This window comes from Pecten maximus, chromosome 4 (genome assembly GCF_902652985.1).
Source record: "Pecten maximus chromosome 4, xPecMax1.1, whole genome shotgun sequence".
Classification (NCBI taxonomy): domain Eukaryota; kingdom Metazoa; phylum Mollusca; class Bivalvia; order Pectinida; family Pectinidae; genus Pecten; species Pecten maximus.
In genome coordinates this window covers 18,331,861-18,346,194 of record NC_047018.1, presented here as the reverse complement: position 1 = coordinate 18,346,194, position 14,334 = coordinate 18,331,861, and the positions used below count along the sequence as shown (strand labels likewise).

At 39.4% G+C, this 14,334-nt stretch overlaps 1 protein-coding gene across 4 annotated transcripts in view; it reads right to left on the bottom strand.

Annotated features, from left to right (window-relative positions):
- The window catches only part of LOC117325413 (arrestin domain-containing protein 3-like), a 67,200-nt gene extending 53,122 nt beyond the window's left edge, over window positions 1-14,078 (bottom strand). For 3 of the 4 annotated variants that reach the window (XR_004532251.1, XR_004532252.1, XM_033881592.1), the window contains exon 1: window positions 13,911-14,078. The gene's annotated coding sequence lies outside the window, so the exon portion shown is untranslated. Of the gene's footprint in view, window positions 1-13,603; window positions 13,733-13,910 lie in introns of those variants that run through there. The other variant, XM_033881593.1, reaches the window with a different exon arrangement.
- Between the last annotated feature and the right edge of the window lie 256 nt (window positions 14,079-14,334).

The following is a 14,334-nucleotide window of genomic DNA, read 5'->3' as shown; positions in this document are numbered from 1 at the left end:
ATAGGTTACTTGTGAATCTCAACATAAAGTGATAATTTAGGACTGGAATCATTCATCACAACCTACATATATAACGGGATTATACCTGATGTCACATCCTACAAATATAAATGGATTTTACCTGATGTCACATCCTACATATATAAAGGGATTTTACCTGATGTCACATCCTACATATATAAAGGGATTTTACCTGATGTCACATCCTACATATATAAATGGATTTTACCTGATGTCACATCCTACATATATAAAGGGATTTTACCTGATGTCACATCCTACATATATAAAGGGATTTTACCAAACATCACATCCTACATATATAAATGGATTTTACCAGATGTCACATCCTACATATATAAATGGATTTTACCTGATGTCACATCCTACATATATAAAGGGATTTTATCTGAATCACAGAAACTACATTCAGAAAGACAACCAAAACAACACAAAGAAATCAAATCTGTAGCTACACCAAGAAAGAAAGAAAGAACAAAAGAAATACAGAAAGAAAGAAAGAAAGAAAGAAAGAAAGAAAGCAACAAGGAATTTTTCCATCTTAAAGGGATCTTGGTACTAACCATCATAGAATTTTCATTATTTAGTTCTAATTGTTTTTTTCTGTTTTGATTCTGTCTCTATCTATTGAACTGATAGTCATGTAAATGATATGGGTAAATAGGTCATCCGGCCATTACATGTCAACTCTCCCTAATAGGAAGACTCACATTTTTGACCCGACCTTTAGACACGAGTTATCAGTAAATCTTCTTCATTGTCCATAATTCTAAAAAAAAATCATCTCTAATAGCATGCTGGGTAAAGGTACTGTTTTCAGTTTGTAAAGGACAAGCTATATTTGAAAACATCTGCAATCTACCCCATGAAAATTGAAAGAGGTTGGAAAGTATGCAAAGCCAGGCCCAAATGTCATTGGTGTCACTGGTGTTGTATGTAGGTTACTAGTGTAGTATGTAGGTTACTGGTGTAGTATGTAGGTTACTGGTGTAGTATGTAGGTTACTGGTGTAGTATGTAGGTTACTGGTGTAGTATGTAGGTCACTGGTGTAGTATGTAGGTCACTGGTGTAGTATGTAGGTTACCGGTGTAGTATGTAGGTTACTGGTGTAGTATGTAGGTTACTGGTGTAGTATGTAGGTTACTGGTGTAGTATGTAGGCTACTGGTGTAGTATGTAGGTTACTGGTGTAGTATGTAGGTTACTGGTGTAGTATAGGTTACTTGTGAATCTCAACATAAAGTGATAATTTAGGACTGGAATCATTCATCACAACCTACATATATAACGGGATTATACCTGATGTCACATCCTACAAATATAAATGGATTTTACCTGATGTCACATCCTACATATATAAAGGGATTTTACCAGATGTCACATCCTACATATATAAAGGGATTTTACCAGATGTCACATCCTACATATATAAAGGGATTTTACCAGATGTCACATCCTACATATATAAAGGGATTTTACCTGATGTCACATCCTACATATATAAAGGGATTTTACCAAACATCACATCCTACATATATAAATGGATTTTACCAGATGTCACATCCTACATATATAAATGGATTTTACCTGATGTCACATCCTACATATATAAAGGGATTTTATCTGAATCACAGAAACTACATTCAGAAAGACAACCAAAACAACACAAAGAAATCAAAGCTGTAGCTACACCAAGAAAGAAAGAAAGAACAAAAGAAATACAGAAAGAAAGAAAGAAAGAAAGAAAGAAAGCAACAAGGAATTTTTCCATCTTAAAGGGATCTTGGTACTAACCATCATAGAATTTTCATTATTTAGTTCTAATTGTTTTTTTCTGTTTTGATTCTGTCTCTATCTATTGAACTGATAGTCATGTAAATGATATGGGTAAATAGGTCATCCGGCCATTACATGTCAACTCTCCCTAATAGGAAGACTCACATTTTTGACCCGACCTTTAGACACGAGTTATCAGTAAATCTTCTTCATTGTCCATAATTCTAAAAAAAAATCATCTCTAATAGCATGCTGGGTAAAGGTACTGTTTTCAGTTTGTAAAGGACAAGCTATATTTGAAAACATCTGCAATCTACCCCATGAAAATTGAAAGAGGTTGGAAAGTATGCAAAGCCAGGCCCAAATGTCATTGGTGTCACTGGTGTTGTATGTAGGTTACTAGTGTAGTATGTAGGTTACTGGTGTAGTATGTAGGTTACTGGTGTAGTATGTAGGTTACTGGTGTAGTATGTAGGTTACTAGTGTAGTATGTAGGTTACTGGTGTAGTATGTAGGTTACTGGTGTAGTATGTAGGTTACTGGTGTAGTATGTAGGCTACTGGTGTAGTATGTAGGTTACTGGTGTAGTATGTAGGTTACTGGTGTAGTATAGGTTACTTGTGAATCTCAACATAAAGTGATAATTTAGGACTGGAATCATTCATCACAACCTACATATATAACGGGATTATACCTGATGTCACATCCTACATATATAAATGGATTTTACCTGATGTCACATCCTACATATATAAAGGGATTTTACCTGATGTCACATCCTACATATATAAAGGGATTTTACCTGATGTCACATCCTACATATATAAATGGATTTTACCTGATGTCACATCCTACATATATAAAGGGATTTTACCTGATGTCACATCCTACATATATAAATGGATTTTACCAAACATCACATCCTACATATATAAATGGATTTTACCTGATGTCACATCCTACATATATAAATGGATTTTACCTGATGTCACATCCTACATATATAAAGGGATTTTACCTGAATCACAGAAACTACATTCAGAAAGACAACCAAAACAACACAAAGAAATCAAAGCTGTAGCTACACCAAGAAAGAAAGAAAGAACAAAAGAAATACAGAAAGAAAGAAAGAAAGAAAGAAAGAAAGAAAGAAGCAACAAGGAATTTTTCCATCTTAAAGGGATCTTGGTACTAACCATCATAGAATTTTCATTATTTAGTTCTAATTGTTTTTTTCTGTTTTGATTCTGTCTCTATCTATTGAACTGATAGTCATGTAAATGATATGGGTAAATAGGTCATCCGGCCATTACATGTCAACTCTCCCTAATAGGAAGACTCACATTTTTGACCCGACCTTTAGACACGAGTTATCAGTAAATCTTCTTCATTGTCCATAATTCTAAAAAAAAATCATCTCTAATAGCATGCTGGGTAAAGGTACTGTTTTCAGTTTGTAAAGGACAAGCTATATTTGAAAACATCTGCAATCTACCCCATGAAAATTGAAAGAGGTTGGAAAGTATGCAAAGCCAGGCCCAAATGTCATTGGTGTCACTGGTGTTGTATGTAGGTTACTAGTGTAGTATGTAGGTTACTGGTGTAGTATGTAGGTTACTGGTGTAGTATGTAGGTTACTGGTGTAGTATGTAGGTCACTAGTGTAGTATGTAGGTTACTGGTGTAGTATGTAGGTTACTGGTGTAGTATGTAGGTTACTGGTGTAGTATGTAGGTTACTGGTGTAGTATGTATGTTACTGGTGTAGTATGTAGGTTACTGGTGTAGTATGTAGGTTACTGGTGTAGTATGTAGGTTACTGGTGTAGTATGTAGGTTACTGGTGTAGTATGTAGGTTACTAGTGTAGTATGTAGGTTACTAGTGTAGTATGTAGGTTACTAGTGTAGTATGTAGGTTACTGGTGTTGTATGTAGGTTACTAGTGTAGTATGTAGGTTACTGGTGTAGTATGTAGGTTACTGGTGTAGTATGTAGGTTACTAGTACAGTATGTAGGTTACTAGTGTAGTATGTAGGTTACTGGTGTAGTATAGATTACTGGTGTAGTATGTAGGTTACTGGTGTAGTATGTAGGTTACTGGTGTAGTATGTAGGTTACTGGTGTAGTATGTAGGTTACAGGTGTAGTATGTAGGTCACTGGTGTAGTATGTAGGTTACTGGTGTAGTATGTAGGTTACTGGTGTAGTATAGGTTACTAGTGTAGTATGTAGGTTACTAGTGTAGTATGTAGGTTACTGGTGTAGTATGTAGGTTACTGGTGTAGTATACTGGTGTAGTATGTAGGTTACTGGTGTAGTATGTAGGTTACTGGTGTAGTATGTAGGTTACTGGTGTAGTATGTAGGTTACTGGTGTAGTATGTAGGTTACTGGTGTAGTATGTAGGTTACTGGTGTAGTATGTAGGTTACTGGTGTAGTATGTAGGTTACTGGTGTAGTATACTGGTGTAGTATGTAGGTTACTGGTGTAGTATGTAGGTTACTGGTGTAGTATGTAGGTTACTGGTGTAGTATGTAGGTTACTGGTGTAGTATACTGGTGTAGTATGTAGGTTACTGGTGTAGTATGTAGGTTACTGGTGTAGTATGTAGGTTACTGGTGTAGTATACTGGTGTAGTATGTAGGTTACTGGTGTAGTATGTAGGTTACTGGTGTAGTATACTGGTGTAGTATGTAGGTTACATGGGTAGTATGGTGAGTAGAGGTTACTGGGGTAGTATGTAGGTTACGTGGTGTATACGGTGGATTTTCCCGGTGTAGTATGTAGGGTACTGGTTGGTTTAATGGGTACTGGTTTGTGTATGGAGGGATGGTGAGTATGTAGGTTTACTGGTTGTCGTATGAGGTTACTGGGAGATGTAGGGTTACTGGTGGATGTGGATTTGGTAGTTGTGAGGTACTGGGTAGTATGTAGGTTACTGGTGTGAGTAGGGTAGGTTACTGGGGAGTATGTAGGTTACTGGTGTGTTTTGGGGGTTATGGGTGTGGGTAGGGTTACGGGTGTTCGGGGTAGTATTAGGTTATGGTGTAGTATGTGGTTGGTGTAGTATGTAGGTTACTGGGTCGTATTGTAGGTTACTGGTGTAGTATATGGTGTAGTATGTGGGTTTTACTGGTGTAGTATGTAGGTTACTGGTGTAGTATGTAGGTTACTGTGTAGTATACTGGGTGATGTAGGTTACTGGTGTAGTATGTAGGTTACTGGTGTAGTATACTGGTGTAGTATGTAGGTTACTGGTGTAGTATGTAGGTTACTGGTGTAGTATGTAGGTTACTGGTGTAGTATGTAGGTTACTGGTGTAGTATGTAGGTTACTGGTGTAGTATGTAGGTTACTGGTGTAGTATGTAGGTTACTGGTGTAGTATGTAGGTTACTGGTGTAGTATGTAGGTTACTGGTGTAGTATGTAGGTTACTGGTGTAGTATGTAGGTTACTGGTGTAGTATGTAGGTTACTGGTGTAGTATGTAGGTTACTGGTGTAGTATAGGTTACTTGTGAATCTCAACATAAAGTGATAATTTAGGACTGGAATCATTAGTATATACACGTAGATCTACCGATGTTTCTAAGTTATGCTGTTTTTACTGAGATGGTGTCAATATTTCAATAATGAAGTAGTGTTAACACATAATCAATACAGAGTTATGCTTTTTTTAGACCAGTCACTCAGTTCACAGTAATCAATTTTCCATTTCCTGTGGTTTGGGAATTCGGCTCCCCTGGTAGTGCCACTAAGCACCCAAGCCAGCTTTGTATTTTACCCAAACAAAGCACAGTGACTAAACTGTCATGAACTATATGTGTATGTATATATCTGAAGGGGATATGGCAACTGTGTGCCTATAATTACCTCCTTTATTCCAATACTAGGAGTTACATCTTAAGGTTGTTAATTACACTTGATGAGTTCTAATGTTTAATTAAGTCAGTCAATTAAACATACATAAATGGATTTTACCAAACACCACATCCTACATATATAAATGGATTTTACCAAACACCACATCCTACATATATAAATGGATTTTACCTGATGTCACATCCTACATATATAACGGGATTTTACCTGATGTCACATCCTACATATATAAAGGGATTTTACCAAACATCACATCCTACATATATAAATGGATTTTACCTGATGTTACAACCTACACATATAAAGGGATTTTACCTGATGTCACATCCTACATATATAACGGGATTTTACCTGATGTCACATCCTACATATATAAATGGATTTTACCAAACACCACATCCTACATATATAACGGGATTTTACCTGATGTCACATCCTACATATATAAATGGATTTTACCAAACACCACATCCTACATATATAAATGGATTTTACCTGATGTCACACCCTACATATATAACGGGATTTTACCTGAATCACAGAAACTACATTCAGAAAGACAACCAAAAACAACACAAAGAAATCAAATCTATAGCTACACCAAGAAAGAAAGAAAGAATGAAAGAAATACAGAAAGAGACAAAGAAAGAAAGAAACAAGGAAAGATTCCATCTTAAAGGGATCTTGGTACTAATAGGTCATCCGGCCGTTACATGTCAACTCTCCCTAATAGGAAGACTCACATTTTTGACCCGACCTTTAGACACGAGTTATCAGTAAATCTTCTTCATTGTCCATAATTCTAAAAAAATCATCTCTAATAGCATGCTGGGTAAAGGTACTGTTTTCAGTTTGTAAAGGACAAGCTATATTTGAAAACATCTGCAATCTACCCCATGAAAATTCAAAGAGGTTGGAAAGTATGCATGGTAGAATGTGCTGTATGACATCAACCATCTAAAGCCAGGTCCAAATGTCATTGGTCGATCTGTCTGCTATATTTGTTTCTTCTGGTCAGTCTGGTCAGTCTGATCAGTCTCAAAATTAGACATGCACATCTAATGACAAAGGAAACTTTATTAGGAAATCTGAAGATCAATGTAAGTACTGTATACGCTAAAAATAGTGACAACATTTAAACTGTCAAAGATGACTACCAAACACAGCGTTACCTTACTTATCTAGTAAGTCTCAACATACTAAGTATTCATTACAACAGCACCAAAGAGGAAATCTGAGAAACAGCTCTTTACTGCTATCCTGAGAAGTGGTGACTACTTATCTTTGCCAATAAAATCCAAACTGGCTGACTTTTGGCCATGTAATCAAGTTATCAATCTTGCATATTACTTTAAAGAACAAATGGAATATACACAAACATTCAGAAATACATTGCTTCCTGAAAAGCAGTGATAAAAATCATTTTCTGTCAGAGTCCAAGATGCCCACCCAATATGTAGACAGAACATGATTTAAGGAAAGGTGATGAAACCTGAGGACTAAATATCATCAGGATTATCACCTGTGTGACAGGCCAAACACCAATGTGTGAGACACCTGTGTGACAGGCCAAACACCAATGTGTGAGACACCTGTGTGACAGGCCAAACACCAATGTGTGAGAAACATTATGTAACCCAGCTGATGATGTTCCAATGTACCAGTTTGGCCTTGACCTTTGAACTAGATTTATTTAGAAACATAGAACAAAAAATAAAACCAAACCAAACCCAGACCTGATCCAGAGACTGTAATGAATAAAAAAAACCACTTCGACTGCTCTGAAGTATTGAACTTACACAAACAATGGTGCACAACAATGGTGTTTCTTATCTCCCAAGTTTCAATATTGATTATCAGTAACTCAGGATTGCAGGAGAGCATGGAGGAATCAATCTTGGGTTGCCTCGCTCCAGATAATGATATTAGTGCCTTCTCCAGTGAGACATTGTAATGTCAAAAGGCACCCTCACAGAAACATGTCCTTGTTAATTTCATCAATGGACAGTGGATTGCCCCTAAAATTTGGTTTGACCTCCCGAAGTGCACATCATGATGTAACTGAAAACCCACTGAGGGCCCAGCATGAAAGGTTGAAATCTCCAAAAGGAGAACTCTAATCGGTAAAATTGACATCGAATTCCAAAGAAATCCTCAAAATACAAAAAGATATATTTAGGTATTTGTAATGTAAAAATGGAGAGTATAGGTCACCTTACTAGGTCTAGTGGGAATGGAGAGTATAGGTCACCTTACTAGGTCTAGTGGGAATGGAGAGTATAGGTCACCTTACCAGGTCTAGTGGGAATGGAGGGTATAGGTCACCTTACTAGGTCTAGTGGGAATGGAGGGTATAGGTCACCTTACTAGGTCTAGTGGGAATGGAGAGTATAGGTCACCTTACTAGGTCTAGTGGTAATGGAGAGTATAGGTCACCTTACCAGGTCTAGTGGGAATGGAGGGTATAGGTCACCTTACTAGGTCTAGTGGGAATGGAGTGTATAGGTCACCTTACTAGGTCTAGTGGGAATGGAGAGTATAGGTCACCTTACTAGGTCTAGTGGGAATGGAGTGTATAGGTCACCTTACCAGGTTTAGTGGGAATGGAGGGTATAGGTCACCTTACTAGGTCTAGTGGGAATGGAGGGTATAAGTCACCTTACCAGGTCTAGCCAGTGGGAATGGAGGGTATAGGTCACCATACTAGGTCTAGTGGGAATGGAGAGTATAGGTCACCATACTAGTTCTAGTGGGAATGGAGGGTATAGGTCACCTTACTAGGTCTAGTGGGAATGGAGGGTATAGGTCACCTTACTAGGTCTAGTGGGAATGGAGAGTATAGGTCACCATACTAGTTCTAGTGGGAATGGAGGGTATAGGTCACCATACTAGTTCTAGTGGGAATGGAGGGTATAGGTCACCTTACTAGGTCTAGTGGGAATGGAGGGTATAGGTCACCATACTAGTTCTAGTGGGAATGGAGGGTATAGGTCACCTTACCAGGTCTAGTGGGAATGGAGGGTATAGGTCACCTTACTAGGTCTAGTGGGAATGGAGTGTATAGGTCACCTTACTAGGTCTAGTGGGAATGGAGGGTATAGGTCACCTTACCAGGTCTAGTGTGAATGGAGGGTATAGGTCACCTTACCAGGTCTAGTGGGAATGGAGAGTATAGGTCACCTTACTAGGTCTAGTGGGAATGGAGGGTATAGGTCACCTTACTAGGTCTAGTGGGAATGGAGGGTATAGGTCACCTTACCAGGTCTAGTGGGAATGGAGGGTATAGGTCACCTTACCAGGTCTATAGGGAATGGAGGGTATAGGTCACCTTACTAGGTCTAGTGGGAATGGAGGGTATAGGTCACCATACTTGGTCTAGCTAGAGGGAATGGAGAGTATAGGTCACCTTACTAAGTCTAGCTAGTGGGAATGGAGAGTATAGGTCACCTTACCAGGTCTAGTGGGAATGGAGAGTATAGGTCACCTTACTAGGTCTAGCTAGAGGGAATGGAGAGTATAGGTCACCTTACTAGGTCTAGTGGGAATGGAGGGTATAGGTCACCTTACTAGGTCTAATGGGAATGGAGAGTATAGGTCACCATACTAGGTCTAGTGGGAATGGAGGGTATAGGTCACCATACTAGGTCTAGTGGGAATGGAGAGTATAGGTCACCATACTTGGTCTAGTGGGAATGGAGAGTATAGGTCACCTTACTAGGTCTAGTGGGAATATCCCTTAATATAGAGGTAGGATCTTTATTTACAAAGCAAGAGATTGCTAGTCAAGTCCTAGATCCAGTAAGACATGTTCATTTACTCGTCCTGAACATACAAAAGTTGATCATACTAAAAGATGGGCATATTGTAGCAATATATGGTTTGTAGGAGTTCATGGTTTGCATAGGTATAAATAGGGGCAGGTGTATGTATAAGTATGGAGTATGTAGGAGTAAGGTGTGTGTAGGAGTATGGTGTGTGTAGGAGTATGGAGTATGGTGTTTGTAGGAGTATGGTGTGTGTAGGAGTATGGTGTGTGTAGGAGTATGGTGTATGTAGGAGTATGGAGTATGTAGGAGTAAGGTGTGTGTAGGAGTAAGGTTTGTGTAGGAGTATGGTGTATGTAGGAGTATGGAGTATGTAGGAGTATGGAGTATGTAGGAGTATGGAGTATGTAGGAGTATGGTGTGTGTAGGAGTATGGTGTGTGTAGGAGTATGGAGTATGTAGGAGTATGGTGTGTGTAGGAGTATGGAGTATGTAGGAGTATGGAGTATGTAGGAGTATGGTGTGTGTAGGAGTATGGTGTGTGTATGAGTATGGAGTATGTAGGAGTATGGTGTGTGTAGGAGTATGGTGTATGTAGGAGTATGGTGTGTGTAGGAGTATGGTGTATGTAGGAGTATGGTGTGTGTAGGAGTATGGAGTATGTAGGAGTATGGTGTGTGTAGGAGTATGGTGTGTGTAGGAGTATGGTGTGTGTAGGAGTATGGTGTGTGTAAGAGTATGGTGTGTGTAGGAGTATGGTGTGTGTAGGAGTATGGTGTATGTAGGAGTATGGTGTGTGTAGGAGTATGGTGTGTGTAGGAGTATGGTGTGTGTAGGAGTATGGTGTATGTAGGAGTATGGTGTGTGTAGGAGTATGGTGTGTGTATGAGTATGGTGTGTGTATGAGTATGGTTATATAGTAGTATTGTGTGTGTAAGAGTATGGAGTATAGTGTGTGTAGGAGTATGGTGTATGTAGGAGTATGGTGTATGTAGGAGTATGGTGTGTGTATGAGTATGGTGTGTGTAGGATCATGGTGTGTGTAGGAGTATGGTGTATGTAGGAGTATGGTGTGTGTAGGAGTATGGTGTGTGTAGGAGTATGGTGTGTGTAGGAGTATGGTGTATGTAGGAGTATGTTGTGTGTAGGAGTATGGTGTGTGTAGGAGTATGGTGTGTGTAGGAGTATGGAGTATGTAGGAGTATGGAGTATGTAGGAGTATGGAGTATGTAGGAGTATGGAGTATGTAGGAGTATGGTGTATGTAGGATATGGTGTATGTAGGAGTATGGTGTATGTAAGAGTATGGAGTATGGTGTTTGTAGGAATATGGTGTATGTAGGAGTATGGAGTGTGTAGGAGTATGGAGTATGTAGGAGTATGGAGTATGTAGGAGTATGGAGTATGTAGGAGTATGGTGTATGTAGGAGTATGATGTATGTAGGAGTATGGTGTATGTAGGAGTATGGTTATGTAGGAGTATGGAGTATGTAGGAGTATGGTGTGTGTAGGAGTATGGTGTATGTAGGAGTATGGTGTGAGTATGGAGTATGTAGGAGTATGGTGTATGTAAGAGTATGGTGTGTGTAAGAGTATGGAGTATGTAGGAGTATGGTGTGTGTAAGAGTATGGTGTGTGTAGGAGTATGGAGTATGTAGGAGTATGGTGTGTGTAGGAGTATGGTGTATGTAGGAGTATGGTGTGTGTAGGAGTATGGAGTATGTAGGAGTATGGTGTGTGTAGGAGTATGGTGTGTGTAGGAGTATGGTGTGTGTAGGAGTATGGTGTGTGTAGGAGTATGGTGTGTGTAGGAGTATGGTGTGTGTAGGAGGATGGTGTATGTAGGAGTATGGTGTGTGTAGGAGTATGGTGTGTGTAGGAGTATGGTGTGTGTAGGAGTATGGTGTATGTAGGAGTATGGTGTGTGTAGGAGTATGGTGTGTGTATGAGTATGGTGTGTGTATGAGTATGGTTATATAGTAGTATTGTGTGTGTAAGAGTATGGAGTATAGTGTGTGTAGGAGTATGGTGTATGTAGGAGTATGGTGTATGTAGGAGTATGGTGTGTGTATGAGTATGGTGTGTGTAGGATCATGGTGTGTGTAGGAGTATGGTGTATGTAGGAGTATGGTGTGTGTAGGAGTATGGTGTGTGTAGGAGTATGGTGTGTGTAGGAGTATGGTGTGTGTAGGAGTATGGTGTATGTAGGAGTATGTTGTGTGTAGGAGTATGGTGTGTGTAGGAGTATGGTGTGTGTAGGAGTATGGAGTATGTAGGAGTATGGAGTATGTAGGAGTATGGAGTATGTAGGAGTATGGAGTATGTAGGAGTATGGTGTATGTAGGAGTATGGTGTATGTAGGAGTATGGTGTATGTAAGAGTATGGAGTATGGTGTTTGTAGGAATATGGTGTATGTAGGAGTATGGAGTGTGTAGGAGTATGGAGTATGTAGGAGTATGGAGTATGTAGGAGTATGGAGTATGTAGGAGTATGGTGTATGTAGGAGTATGATGTATGTAGGAGTATGGTGTATGTAGGAGTATGGTTATGTAGGAGTATGGAGTATGTAGGAGTATGGTGTGTGTAGGAGTATGGTGTATGTAGGAGTATGGTGTGAGTATGGAGTATGTAGGAGTATGGTGTATGTAAGAGTATGGTGTGTGTAAGAGTATGGAGTATGTAGGAGTATGGTGTGTGTAAGAGTATGGTGTGTGTAGGAGTATGGAGTATGTAGGAGTATGGTGTGTGTAGGAGTATGGTGTATGTAGGAGTATGGAGTATGTAGGAGTATGGTGTGTGTAGGAGTATGGTGTATGTAGGAGTATGGTGTATGTAGGAGTATGGTGTATGTAAGAGTATGGTGTAAGAGTATAGTGTATGTAGGAGTATGGAGTATGTAGGAGTATGGTATATGTAGGAGTATGGTGTATGTAAGAGTATGGTGTGTGTAAGAGTATGGAGTATGTAGGAGTATGGTGTGTGTAAGAGTATGGTGTATGTAGGAGTATGGTGTATGTAGGAGTATGTTGTGTGTAGGAGTATGGTGTATGTAGGAGTATGGTGTGTGTAAGAGTATGGTGTTTGTAGGAGTATGGTGTGTGTAGGAGTATGGTGTATGTAGGAGTATGTTGTGTGTAGGAGTATGGTGTGTGTAGGAGTATGGTGTTTGTAGGAGTATGGTGTATGTAGGAGTATGGTGTGTGTAAGAGTATGGTGTTTGTAGGAGTATGGTGTGTGTAAGAGTATGGTGTGTGTAGGAGTATGGTGTGTGTAGGAGTATGGTGTGTGTAGGAGTATGGTGTTTGTAGGAGTATGGTGTATGTAGGAGTATGGTGTATGTAGGAGTATGCTGTAGCATCATGAACTTTCTTACTAAGTAGAATGCCAGGCATCTTAGCTGACTTAACGATAATTCAAGTACCTTTAGAATATTTGTAAAAGTCGCACTAAAAGGACAGTGTCAACACAGGATAAATGACATTAACTGTGACGTCATCTTCTATTTCGGTTAATTGTTTTCAACAGCCATTATCTCACCGCTGCCATGGTTTCCTAAGCGATTATGATAAGGAACATATAATATCCAATACAAAACATTCTAGTTTTTTACACGATAATTAGGAAGACTCCTATCTGTTTTCATATGATAAATAAGAACTCTCATTTTTTTCATGCGATTACAAGGAACTCTCAAGTCATTATAGATTTCATTGAAAATGGTGTATCTTACCACAAACTTCCAATAATGATTGAAATCGTGACAAAAGAATCCCAAACCCCCTCAAACTGTAATATGTGTCATGTACTTCTCCTTAACCGTGCAAAAAATTGGGGACGTGCACGTGTTCTGTCGATATAACAAGCTTAACAACAAAGACAGCTGTAGGGCGATGACAATCGGTGAGGAACAGATACGACACACATCAGTCAGAGTAAATCTACAGCTGTCAATACGGCATTGGAACCACTTTATCAAACATGAAGACAACAGAGAGCACAATTAATCATATCGGGACTTTAAAGTGGCGACATGTTTACAGATAAACGAGAGCTTCGTGCCGTTTACCATGGAAACAGAGAACGTGATTTTTGGAGTTGATGAGAGGGATAGGAGCTATCCGAGTCCGTGGTGTACAATGCCATACCATTTCACATAATATCTCACCTTTTTGTCAAGCTGTCGCCACGAGACGATGTCCAGAAGTCGTAACGTCAATGACGATATTTAGTCATTGTAATCCTCCTCAGCCACACCCGACAAAGACTGGAAACGTCCGGGTGTTACACACAATCAGGGCAGTCTGTACTCCGTACAGCACTAGCCTTTACATAAACGATCGATTTTCACTATGGTTGAGGAGAGACATTGGTGAACATGGCGTTAGCCGTGTACATCTGTTGCCTCTTCAGCTACTATAACACAGACACACGAATCGGCGGTGTAACACTCTTTGAATGACACTTATACATACCTTGAAAACAGCCATACCCATATCGTCGCACCGGAAATGATTATCATGTAATTCGTCGAGATGACATCCCCGTATTATCTCGTGGCTGGTATTTTTGTATTACAGTGTACTTCCAAAAGACCGGGTTAACGGCGCGGAACAACCATGCTTATAGACTCGGCAGTCACACACACGGAATACTCAACGCCTAATGAAAGATACATCGATAATCATAAAGTGAGCGGTGCACGTGATCACACCTGCTTGCTGTCCGGTAATGTTTATTGGATTCAGTCTCTGATTAATTTACACCGTTATATCCTGGTGTCTGACATGATTATGGCCTACTAATGGAGTGGTACTACACGAGCTCGCAATAAACAGGCTGCACGGACACTCGTGTCCAATTGAAATAAAAACCTATTGTTTTACTGGGAAATCATTG